The 13,226-nt window shown below is 49.8% G+C and overlaps 1 long non-coding RNA gene across 1 annotated transcript; it reads left to right on the top strand.

Annotated features, from left to right (window-relative positions):
• The first annotated feature begins 208 nt into the window (after nucleotides 1-208).
• On the top strand, nucleotides 209-9,905 carry LOC145538243 (uncharacterized). The gene is made up of 5 exons (XR_014076737.1): nucleotides 209-291; nucleotides 4,065-4,207; nucleotides 4,791-4,986; nucleotides 6,835-6,966; nucleotides 8,809-9,905. It is a non-coding gene; the product is annotated as an uncharacterized LOC145538243 (long non-coding RNA).
• Nucleotides 9,906-13,226: the final 3,321 nt, after the last annotated feature.

Genomic DNA, 13,226 nt, shown 5'->3' with positions numbered 1-13,226 from the left:
TGGAATTAGATTTGAGATCCCTCACCTTTAGAGTGGAATCATTTGAATTCTAAAGAAAAGAGCTGGTGACAGAAAAAAAAACTTTCTACTTGGGCTTTTCTAATGAGATAAAATTCCCCCTTCTCCCCATTTCCCAGCTATAATTGCTGATTATGTTGTTACATAGCCGCGGCTCTCCGCTCTCTCCTCCCGTCATTATGATCTAGTCTGGCAGATCAGGCGGCTTCAAACGCAGACTGGAGTGGTTTGAGCCTAATTTAGCGCTCATTTAGGCCGCAGGTACCACACAAGGTAAACACTGTATTGTTATAATTAATTACCCCTTAGGCCTCGCCAGGCCATCTCTGTTTCAGCTGACCCTTATCATAATAAGGCTTCCGGGCACATTGTATTTCTTTTGACAGATTAATTAGAAATTCAGCCAGTGGAGGTACAAAGCAACTCGGTCATGAATATTTAAATGGCCTGACACAAAAAATCATGAAAGGGCTGCTGAACTACATGACGGACAGGGGATATTAGGCAAGTGACTCTAATCAATAATCTCTTGATCTCTTACATATTAATACACTGCCTGCTGTTATTAAGCTCCGTAATAAGGAAGGGAGAGGAAGTTAGTGTAGCTCTGCTGTAGGCCTCGCCGAGGCCCCCAGTGATTACGCTAACTGACTGGGAAAATGCACAGAGGAGCGGGCCTCAGCCTCCTCAATCTAATCCAATCTTAAGGAATGGCAGCTCTGAGTAGCGCCGACTGGATAATTATTGGCGCTGACAAGGTGAGGGCGTTTGCAGGCAAATGAGCTCGGAAGCCGGCGAAGTCCCCAGACCACCCAGCGCAGGGCACAGCACAACACCAGCCCGCGCTGCTGGGCCGCCTTGTCGGGGCTCCGTCGGGGGGTCCCGGGGGACCCCGCAGACCTGCCCAGGCCCCCGGCGGGGGTTTGGGGGGCGGTGGCCGGGCCGGGGGCTCCCGGGCCTGCTGTCGGGGCCACTCTGACACCAAGTCGCGAGTCACTCGGGCTCCCTCTGCTCATCTCTGCCCTGCGCCCAGGCCACCGAGTGAATTAAACAGCGGAGGCAGCTGAATATCATCTAAATTCATTAAGAGAGTGAGTCCTCCCAGCCCAGAGCAAGCCGAGCGCTCTGCCGCCGAGGATGCCCCCACCACGGCCCACGTGGGCCTGATGCTGTCGCTGCGCGTCTCCGGGCCTGCTGCTAACGAACCCGGGGGCCCAGGCGACCCAGGGAAAGGTTCCTGGGAGGGAGCGGGACCCCGGCAGCCCAGGCGGCCCTCGGAGCGGCCCCGCCGCCGCGGGCCCTGTGGGCGCTGCCCCGGCCCGCGGCCCCGCCAGCCAGGCACACCTGCGTCTCTGGGGAGGGCCTCGCCGGGCACTTCTGCCGCCTTCGTCACATCCCCCCGGGGCGATTCCTTCCTAACCGGCAAAAAGGGCCACCGCCACTAGCCTCGCCCACGTCTAGGAATGGGCGGGGGGGGGGGGGGCGTTCAAGGCCTTGATTTCTAAGCAGCCGCCTGGAGAGGCACGGAGCTGGGTTTGGCCGCAGGGGCTGGCCGCCTCTGAGAAAACGGAGGGCCCTGATTGTCGTGCTGGAGGCAGAGGCAAGAGGAGAAGCAGCCAGAGGAGGTATCCCGAAGTTCAGTCACCATCTCTCGTGTGAGCGGCCGCGTCCTGAGCTGTGGAAACCGCCCGGAGAAACCTGTTTGAAAGAGGCGGGGTCAAAGACGCCATTTCCGGCTGTTTCCTTCCGGGCCGTGCCCACGTTCCCACATATCCCAGTTCAGAAGAATCTAACCTTCTTGAGAAAGAATTTTCTTTACTTGTATGATTTTCTGTTTTAAAATATTAGTGAAAATTAAAGAAAATAAATAATGTACATGCCTGTGGAGACCTACAGCAGAAAACAAGGAAAAAAAAAAAAACAACTAAAATTTAGTCAGAGCCGGAGAGCCTAACCATTCTGGATCCTCGAGGTCCCCAACGCACAGGTGCCTTAGGAACCCACCTCCTGGCTGTGGGAAAGGGAGTGTGTGTGGCATGGCATGCATGTCTCTCCAGACTGGGGCCTGTTATATTTAGGCCCCTTTCCTGTTTCTCCTGGTCTCTTCCTCGGGTGACCCCCAGGCTAGCAGGGAGCTCACACAGTCCACGGTGGGCTCTGGACTTTGGGAGTAGAACCATTGTGCACAGCTTGTAGGTCATGGTTCCAATTCTCATCTCTTAGAAGATGCAACACACAGGAGGGCCAGTATCTGCCTGAACCCCATGGGGGGCACAGCAGGACACCTGCCAGCCACGTGGGCTTCCACATAGTGGGGGACCTCACTCAGCCTGTCTCCCCATCACACTTGCCACCCAAGTTTGCCACAAGCACTAAAATGACCCAGCCAGTTCACAAGCCCTCTTCATGCAAAACGCTGTCTATTGCTTACTCCCTTTAACAGTGATTATTTCCGGGGTATCCCTGCAGCCTTGAAATTAAAAGACACTTCCTCCTTGAAGAAAAGCTATGACAAACCTAGACAGCATATTACAAAGCAGAGACATCACTTTGCTGACAAAGGTCCATATAGTCAATGTAGTCATGTATGGATGTGAGAGTTGGGCCATAAAGAAGGCTGAGTGCCAAAGAATTGATGTGTTTGAACCGTGTTGTTGGAGAAGACTCTTGAGAGTCCCTTGGACAGCAAGGAGATCAAACCAGTCAATCCTAAAGGATATCAACTCTGAATATTCACTGGAAGGACTGATGCTGAAGCTGAAGCTCTAATACTTTGACCCCCTGATGTGAAGAGCCAACTCATTAGAAAAGACCCTGATTCTGGGGTTGAAGGCTGATTGAAGGCAGGAGGAGAGGGGGGTGACAGAGGATGAGATGGTTGGATCGCTTCACCAACTCAATGGACATGAGTTTGAGCAAACTCCAGGGGATAATGAAGGACAGAAAAGCCTGATGTGCTGCAGTCCATGGGGTCACAAAGAGGCAGACACAACTGAACGACTGAACAACAATCTGTCATCATTTGTGGAGCCCTTCCCTGGTGTTCTCAGCATTTCCACACCATCCCTTCCTTTCCCTGACTCCATCAGTTCTTTTTTTCTAATTGAGGTATAGATGATTTACAATGCTGTGTTAATTTCTGCTATATAGCATAGTGATTTATTCATACATATATATACATTATTTTATATATTCTTTTCCATTATGGTTTATCATAAGGTATTGAATTAAGTTTTCTGTGCTACACAGTAGGACCTTGTTTTTTATCTATTGTATATACAAACACACCTGCTAATCCAAAATCTGCTAATCCATTCCTCCCCCAATCCCTTCCCCCTTGGCAACCATCACTCCTTTAGTTCTTAGCTGGCTTTGTGTTTGATTCTTGTCTTGATCCACTGCACTTTGCCTCATCCTCTGCTGTCTGCTTCATTCCCCAGGGTCCTGGGAGCTCATCAAGGCCAGGGTGGGGGGTGAGGCCCCTGACAGCACCCACAGTGTTGGGGGCTGGTGGATGCATGCAGTGTGGAAAGCGCTGCCACCCTTACCTGTGTCAAGGGACTTGCACAAACAACCTCACTCTGGGCTGAAACTCAAAAAGGGAGTAGATAATTAGGAATAAAGAAAAACAATCCCAGGGTGACTGCCAAGTTAAATACTCAAGTGCAAAACTTCTAAGACTTGTTCTACTGAGTGATAGAACAATCACTACTAGTGATAATAATAATAATCACAGCAATGATGACAGTGGTCATTTCTACCCTTGCCGTTTGGTTTATAAAAACATTACTGAAAGGTGTAGCTCTGGGAACGAGTTCCTGTACCTTTGTCTCTTTATGGCCCGATCGTAATGAAGTGCAAGCCAAGAAGCAAATTCATTGCAAATTATATAAAAGATTTGGGGCCAAAATGAAGCTGTTAAAAACCACATCTGTAAAAATGGTGTAATTATTATGGGTGGGTAAAAATCTGGCAAGAATTATTTTCTTAAATAAGGCGTAAAGGAGAACAGATGTGCTGTAACTGACACTTTTTTTTTTTTGCAGTTTCACGATTTCTGCAAAAAAGAAAAAAAAAATTGTTCCGATTTATCAGATCATCCTATTTATTACAGCGCAGCTAAGGCTATGGAAAATCCTTTCATCTCATTTTCATCCCCAGGAACAGGAAGGCAGTCCAAAGCAACCAGGTGAATTTTCTTGATGGGAGGAGAGCTCTGCCAGTTCTAAGAAAGGCAAAGTGAACAGGGAGTGAAGGCAGGGTGGAGGAACAGAAAGTCTGCGAAGATTCAGGGACAGGAGAGGAGGTGACAACACACTCTCAGTAGAGAACCACAGAGGCAGAGAGGAGCCCCAGCCTGTGAGGGTCAGAATGGAATGGGAAAAATGGCCAAAGACAAAGACAGGCAGCTTAAGTCTGGAAATAATTATAGTTCAGCGAAGACAACTAAATTCCATGTTACCTTGGTCCATGTCTGCCATTGGGGGAGGCATTTGGGTTGGGTTTACTTTTTTGGAGCTTAGCAACATAAATTTGTTGTCACTAAACTATTAAATACAGTGGACACATGTTGGCAACGAGGATCCAGAGAGGCATGGAACTTATTAAGGGACAGCCTATGAAATAATCACCTAAATGGGCCCACTGCACGATGCTAATATCCCATGACAACACTCAATTGTCAAATGCAGCTAGAGTGTCCAGGATGCTACTAAAATTAAGCCAGAAATTCCTAGATTTATTCTCGCTCTCTCCTTCCCCCTCCCCTTCAGTTAGGAACAGGAAATGCCAGTGAGCCGTGAGAATCGAACAAGAGACAAGAAACTGGGAAGAAAAAAGGATGGTCTAGCATTTTACGAGATTTCTGCCATTAAATCTACAACAAACGTCTTTCACCTTCCCTTGATAAAGAAGCAATGTGGGGTTTTGATTGGACTTTTGGCTTTTCTTCATTTGATTTAAACCAAGGTAGAATTTCAAACAATAACACGGGAACACCTGGTTAACACGTTAGATGATACGCACAGTTGTAAATTGTGGTTTTAATAGTTGCTCACTGGGGTATTTAAAAGGGTCTCATTGTTCTGTTTGGCAGATATTAAAAAAAAAATCACCAACTACTGGGTTTTAAAAGCCACACACGTGATTTCAGTGCAACTCAGATCATGAAATTTAATCATTTGACCTCATTTGTGGCTGTTTATACAGGGGTGACGCATGGCCCGTGATGGGCTTTGCAAGTTTCTCCAGAGTCACCATCCAGCTTCAAGTTTGGAAGAAGTGGGATTGTTTCATCTTTCTAAGCAAACAGGGAAGATTTGGGGTGTGGGCATCAGGTGAAATCTCAGGGATTTGTGTGTGCAGGTCCATATATGCTCATATCTACCTACTCGGCATTAGTGTGACCTTGAAAGCAAGTAAGTGTTTGGCTGGGAACTTCTTTTCATCTTCTTTTTGAAAAACAAGCATTAAGTTCCCCAAGCGCTGCAGGAATTCAGTTCCCCATGCTGCTGGCTCGCCACATGACTTCGGGTGGCTCTCAGGTTTTCCTTTCCACAGGCCCCTTCCTCAGCAGCAGGGGTCCAGCCCTGCCTGGAAGCCTGAGTGGGGTGACCTCATATTTTAAAGTGACAGTTTTCTAACTGCCTGCACAGCTTCTGCCCTCCCTCTCAGCTGTGGCCACCACCCGGTCCTGCCTCCCAACCTGACCCTGAAGGGTAAAAACTCAAAACAAAGACTGGTCTCATTGCTTCCTTCTGATGGCGACCAGGAGCTCTGTGGAGACTGCCCACAGAGATGTCCTGTGAGAATGGCTGCCCACTGCCTGCCCCTCCTCTTCCCCTCCCTCCTCCTCCTCTTCATCCTATTCTTCCCCTCCTCTTCCTCCCCTTCTTCCTTCTCCTCTTATTTCTTCATGCAGCTCAGTCCTCCATGGCCAGCCCATCTCCTCCTCCCAGCCTTGAAAGGTGAACACTGTGGGCTTCCTTGAATGTCTCTGGGCTGAATCCCTGCAGCCCAAAGCCCAGAACATCATAAGGAAGACCAGATTGTGGGGAGAGAGGGTCTCCAGAGAGGGGTTTACATGGTGACCTCCACATGGCAGACCATTACTTTAGGACAAGCAAGTTAAAACTCAGAGAATTGAAGAGCAGCTTGGCAGAGTCCAGTCTCTTTGTGGTCCTGAAGGCCTGGGGCAGGTTCTGGCTTAGAGGCATTACTTCTGGGAACTTTTCTCCTAGAAAAAGGCCTCTGTGAAAAGGGAAAGTGTCCTCTAATCAGGGGTGTCCAGAAGCCAGAGCTTCCACTGAGCCAGGGAGGGGCTGACAGGGAACATGGAATCTCCCACATTCAGCTGTTTGCCATCAGTTAGGCTCCCTGAGGTCCAGGGCCTCACATCCAGTGGGTTCCTGTTCCTCACATCCAGTGGGTGCCTGTTCCCCACACACAGGGGGTTCCTGTTCCTCACACACAGGGGGTTCCTGTTCCTCACACACAGGGGGTTCCTATTCCTCACACACAGGGGGTTCCTGTTCCTCACACCCAGCGGGTTCCTGTTCCTCACACCCAGCGGGTACCTGTTCCTCACACCCAGCGGGTACCTGTTCCTCACACACAGTGGCTTCCTGTTCCTCACACACAGTGGCTTCCTGTTCCTCACACACAGTGGCTTCCTGTTCGTCACACACAGTGGCTTCCTGTTCCTCACACACAATGGATGCCTGTTGCTCGCAGGCACAAGTGCCCAGCACTGCTGAGTCAGTCCATCTGAGCACTCTGCCCTGCTCCCTGTCAAGAGTCTGTGTTTCTGCTTCACAGGATAACATGATGGGTGAGTTTGCCAGAAGGTCAGCAGATGCTGTCACATCCTGCTGAGACAAGGAGCTGGGCACAAAACAGCAAGGCAGCCAGCCTAGAAGGGCAGCTCGTTCTGTAAGAAGTATCATCAGGGTGAGCCCTGCTCAACAGAGACCTAATCGTAGAGGAAGTGGTCACCCAAACGGACGTGACTTCCATCCTCACAGCAGGGAAGGCCCATCACACCTGTTGGCCTGCCTACAATTCTTCCTGAGTTCCAGGACTTGTCACTTGGTGTCCCAATGGAGCTCTTGTGCCAGGAGATGCAATCTCCTCCTTCCTGTTAGCTGAGCCATCACCAGCCATTCCCCTCCACAGGGTGAAACATATATTTAATGGGTTGGGTCTTTGAATTCTTATGATCACTTTAACTTTAGATTCTGTTATGAGGAATAAAGGGGTTTCTGGGTGGTGATAGTGGTAACAAATCAGACATGAGTTCCATCCCTGCATCAGGAAGGTCCCCTGGAGGAGGAAATGGTCACCCGCTCCAGTATTCTTGCCTGGAGAATCCCGTGGACAGAGGAGCCTGGAGGGTTACAGTCCACAGGGTCACAAAGAGTCGGACGCACTGAGGGATGGAGCACACGGGCAAGGCATCTGGCTCGGGCCTCCTAAGTGTCCACTTGGCCCTGGCCCTCGGCGGTCTAGTCAGCATCTCAGGCTGAACTCCTGCTGCCTCCAACCTGTTCCGCTCCCGGATTTGCTTCTCTCTGTCCCCAGGGCTCAGGCCACATGCTCTGTGTGGCTCTGTCTCAGTTTTCTCTCCACACATGTCCCTGGTCAGGCCCTGCCTTTTCATTCTGCAGCCAGGGCGGGAAGTCAAGGCAGCGCTTTGTTTCCTAGGCTGCGCATCCATCTCTCAGCACCATACCCGGGGCTCTTGCAGAGATGTACAGCCGGGCACATAGTTCTCAGCTAGGGACTCTCCAGGGGTCGCTCGTCAGAGTCAAGTGCCCATGACTGTGACCCACTGCTCCTGTTTGTCACACTGCCGGGCCTTGCCTGCAAGCCAAGGTCACTTCTGCCCCCACAACCCCAAGTTTTTCCCTGGATCCAGAATGTCCTGTCGCCTTTGCGAGGCAGAGTCTCTCCACTATGGGCAGAGACACTCTTCCCAGGAATCACCCATGGCCACCCTTCTCTGAGTGAAAAAGCTGGCTTAAAACTCAGCATTCAGAAAGCTAAGATCATGGCATCCGGTCCCATCACTCCATGGCAAATAGATGGAGAAACAATGGAAACGATGACAGACTTGAATTTTTTAGGCTCCAAAATCACTGCAGATGGTGGTGCAGTCATGAAATTAAAAGATGCTTGCTCCTTGGAAGAAAAGTTATGACCAACCTAGACAGCATATTAAAAAGCAGAGACGTTGCTTTCCCGACAAAGGTCCATCTAGTCAAAGCTATGATTTTTCCAGTAGTCATGTATGGATGTGAGAGTTGGACTATAAAGAAAGCTGAGCACTGAAGAAATGATACTTTTGAATGGTGGTGCTGGAAAAGACTCTTGAGAGTCCCTTGGACTGCAAGGAGATCCAACCAGTCTATCCTAAAGGAAATCAGTCCTGAATACTTATTGGAAGGACTGATGCTGAAGCTGAAACTACAATACTTTGACCTCCTGATGCGAAGAGCTGACTCATTGGAAAAGACCCTGATTTTGGGAAAGATCGAAGGCGAGAGGAGAAGGGGACAACAAAGGATGAGATGGTTGGATGGCATCACGACTCAATAGACTTGAGTTTCAGTAAACTCCAGGAGTTGGTGATGGACAGGGAAGCCTGGCGTGCTGTAGTCCATGGGGTTGCAGAGTTGGACATGACTGAGCAACTGAACTGAACTGAACCCTTCTCTAGAAATACTCTGTTCTTCCACTGCACTCACGGCTCTCAGGCATGATCATATCTATCTTTTTTTTTTGCATCAACAGGTACAACGTGAACACCGTCAGAGCAGGGAGTTGTCGTGAACTTCCCAGCGCACCAGGAAGCACCTGGCACAGTGCAGAGACTCAGTGCATAGGTGATGAAAGGATACACGAGGGAATGAGCCATCCTGTAAGGTGGGCAGAACCACCTATGGAGACGATAACTGTGGCTCAGAGACGTCTAGCATCTTGCCTGTGGCCACACAGCTTCTACATGGCAGAGCTTGGTGTAAACTGGCCCTCCCACTTCAAAGCCAGTGCTCCTCTGGACAGTGCTATTTCGCCCAGCATGGATGCCAAGGGTTCTAGAATGTTCTTCATCAGGCCAGGAAGCTAGTGGATTCAGAAACTGTGAGAGAGGGTCTCCTTGTCCCCCACAGGTTCTCTGGCCACCCCTGCAGTCCCGCTCTGTTTGGCAGCTGGAAGATTTGCCTCAACCCTCCACGGGGGAGCACATGATGCAGTATATTTAGTTTGGAGTTATGACACACTTCCTTTCACATGATATTAGAAACCTGCATATGATCAAATGCCATGCCGTTTTCTGAGATTGATAAAGACAGAAGTTATTGTCTGTTCTGTCTTTTTCAATCCCAGGGTTATTTCCATGCACGTCTTTTGGACAAAAGCACTTCACCTCACCTGCCTCATTTTATTACTCTCTTTTCTCCTGGCACTGGTGGTAAAGAACCCTCCTGCCAATGCAAGAGATGTGGGTTCAATCCCTGGGTCGAGAAGATCCCCTGGAGTAGGAAATGGCAACCCACTCCAGTATTCTAGCCTGCAGAATCTCAGGGACAGAGGAGCCTGGAGGCTACAGTCCATAGGGTGGCCAAGTGTCAGACACGACTGAAGCGAAGCATTCTTTCTTTCTTTCTCTTGTAGCCTGAGTTACTCTCAGGCCCGCAAGGAAATTTCCCCAATGCGGCAGCATCAGGCAGTGCAAGAGGCTTGCCTGAGGTGCTGGTTCTCCATGCAGCTGTTCTAGAGCTGAGCGAAGTGCATTTCCAGGACTCACTTCAAGGCAGTTAATGAATTACAAGCGCATCATTACCTCTACATGTTGGTTTTAAATACATATTTATTCTTCTCTGGCTCAACTGCTGCTCTCCAGAGTGAATCAGGGCTGCCTGAGCTCGCCTTCTGTTTTTCCTCCTTCACAGGCTTCTTCGTCTCCTTTTCTCTCTTTCATTTCTTTGTCTTCCTCTTTTTCTTGTCCTTCTCTTTCCTTTCTATTCTTTTAATAACATCTCCGGGTTCACGTGGCCGGGCCTTCTCCCCCAGGACAGGGAAATGATGCTCTAAGTGGCAGGAACGGATTCTTCAGCAGGAGAACACTGGGTCCCAGTCTGTGTGCGCATACATCCCAGTACGCGTGTGGGTACCACCTGGGGGTCGCTTTGTCCACTTTTCCTTCCAGTCTTCTCCTGCGCGGGCTGGGCATGAGGAGAGGCCCGCGTGATCCCCGGGTACATCTGTGTTCTTTTCCTCCCGTCGTCCCAGGCTCTCCACCGGGTGGGTGCCGAAGGAAGTAGAATGCACCTAAATTACGGTACAGTACAAGGGAATTTAATTAAGAATATACACATTAGAATTTCAGAGGGATTGCCTATTTAATGTTACTTTATTAAGCCTTCTATCAAACCCTTTTTTATGTATATCAGTTGATATACAATTAATCTCTTCTCTGGTGAGAAAAAAAAACACCTGAGGTGGATGAAAAGTGTCAGGTGATGATAATTATAAGCAGCTGTTCACTTGTAGCACCTCTGGCCGACACGGGGGATGCTGTGAGCTACCAGTCTTCACAACAGCCCACCTCATTAGACTTGACCTTCCCAGCTGGGGATTTCATTTGTGTTTTTTTTAATGGGTTTGTATACCACAAATCACAACACCTTATGAAGACGGAGTCTTTGTAGCTGTAACAAAAGAGAACAGGCGAGTTGACAAAAAAGCCGCGGCTCCAGCAGACTGGCAGGGTACCGCCATACTGCAGGTAACTTTTCAGCCACTGGCTGGGCAAAGGCGTGCCACCCCACGTCTTAGCTGAGATAAATGCCTTTCCTTGGCTTTGAAGCATCTCGGCGCGGTGCAGCCACCAGCGGTAAAAAAGTAATTGCTCAGTCTTGATTGCACTTTGGAGCGTGATGACAGCCCACTTACAGCCAGACCTCCCAACCCACAGGAGCCCCAATTTCCAGCAACACCTCGTCTCCAGGCGTGGGGTCTTTCCGAGGACCGCCTCCCCGCAGCCGCACAGATCAGACACCCTCGGAAACGCAGATCAGAGGTGCAGATGGAGGCACTGGGCGAGGTGGGGGGACCCTTTGAAAGAACATGTCTGGTTTTCTCTTTTCCTTTCCATTTATGTTTGTAATAAACTCACTCTCATACAATTAGCCTCAATTGTTTTTATATCTTCCGAGGCAATAATACAGGCAGCCTGGGGAATACAGTAGTAATCCGTATACCTGTGTTCATTTACCCAGATCACTATGGTTACTGCCAGGGCAAACTGTTTACTGTGAGACTCCGAGAGCCTCTTTTCAGCTACTAATGACCTTTCTGTTCCTCCAATAACATCAACAAACTGAGCGGCTGCCCACGCCATTAAAGCCAATTGCCTCTCAAGTTACTGAGGGACTGGAGCGTCTCCTCATTTATTTTCTCTCATCTGATGTAACTCACATGCCACTTTCTTGTCTTTAAAGAAGGGGAAAAACTGTGGATTATTGATTTGCTTCTGAACAGAAGACCAACCTAAAAGCCCCGATGAATTGTCACTCATTATTGAAATTACTGAACACTAATTAAACTGGCAGCTCGAATCCCAACAGGCCACACTCATCTGAAGCTGAAATTCAGACACTTGGGCAGTGGCAGAGAGAGAGCGTTAGCAACCACGGGGACTGTAATAAGCTTTGCATTAATTTTTGCTTCTTAAAGGCGTACAGCCCTGCTTGCGCCGGCTGCTAAGGTGCTGAGGCCCCACTTCCGCTGCTGTTTGCCAGAACCAGCAGTTCAGATCTCTTGCAGCGTTTCGCAGTGAGACTCAGCCCTGCTCCCCTGTGAGGGCAGAGCAGCACCTCTGAGGAAGAGGGCAAGCCGTCTCCCGGGCGCGCGGGAGGCCGGAGACGCCTAGAAACCTGGGGAAGGAGACCGGGTCAGACCGGCTGAAGAACGACCACGCCAGCTTTCAGGGGAACAGACAGTGCCAACCGGCACTTCAGTCCATCCAGTCTGATTTACTTTCTAAAATATGCCTTGGCCTGTTTTCAGGGCTGCACAAAAACCCCGCATCAATTATGCATGATCATGCTTAATCCACCTCCTTTGGCTCTAAGTACTGGCCCCTCATTTGCTCTGCTTCAAAGAGGGCTGGTTCTGGGGAAGGGGCTGATCTGAGGCTGAGACCGAGGGCTAATGTCCTAGAGCCAAGGGAAAAGCAGACCTAATTGGGCCTTAAGAAGGCCCTGAGTACACGGCCAGGGCGTGGGCAGGAAGGAGGTGGTGGGTGGCGGTCTCCTGGCCAGGCCTCCTTAGACAAGGATGTCAGGTCTGACCTAGTTCCTTCTTTCTTAAAAAATCTGTTGAAACACAACATATAAAGTGCAGAGCAGTTTATCTGTAAGGCCGATGACTGGAAACAACCCAAGTGTCCATGGCAGGGGTGTGGATAAGAAGACTGTGATGCAGCTACACAATGCAACTTGACTCAGCATCAAAAAGGAGTGAGCTATAGAAGCACGTGACAGAAGAGTTAGTCATTTTCTTTTAAAACAGAGCTGTTTCAGAGCCATCGTTCACACTATTGGATGAACTGACCTTTCCAAGTACTTTTCTGCAAAGCGTGAAAGAACTATGTTTCAAAGAAGATGAAGAGGATGCAAAGGAAGAAGTAGTGTTGGGGGCAGGGCTGTGCCGAGAGGGTTCCCTGGGGGTGGGGCCCGTGTCCAGGCCCTGGGAGGCTCTGAGAGAGGGAACCACACAGGCTGTGTCACCGTCAGGTGACAACCACAGACACCACACTGCCCTCCAGACGTGTGCTCCTTCAGACCTTTAGCACAGGTCTTTATCAAAAGTCGGTTAGTCCCACTCCATCCAGTTCTGATGGTCCAGCTTGGCCTGGGTTCAAATGGGGACAGTGAGGAACTAACTAATCGTGGCGGCTTCTCACCAGCCCAGGAGCCCAAGGTGGGCATTTCCTGATTCTTGGAGAAATGGCACTCCCAGGCCAGGGGACCACCTGCCTTGCCGGAGCTTCAGGTTCCAGAGAGAAACAAGCATCACGGCGGCAGAGCTCTGAACCCCTCAGAGAAGAGGGCCACCATCACTGCCAGGCAAACCGAGCCTTTGGCAAGACGGGCATTTCCCTCTTGCCAGGCAAATCGATCCAGATGCACGGGAGGCAGCCCATG

This window comes from Giraffa tippelskirchi, chromosome 2 (genome assembly GCF_054371585.1).
Source record: "Giraffa tippelskirchi isolate mGirTip1 chromosome 2, T2T-mGirTip1v1.2.pri, whole genome shotgun sequence".
Classification (NCBI taxonomy): domain Eukaryota; kingdom Metazoa; phylum Chordata; class Mammalia; order Artiodactyla; family Giraffidae; genus Giraffa; species Giraffa tippelskirchi.
This window is presented reverse-complemented; position numbering and strand designations above follow the sequence as displayed.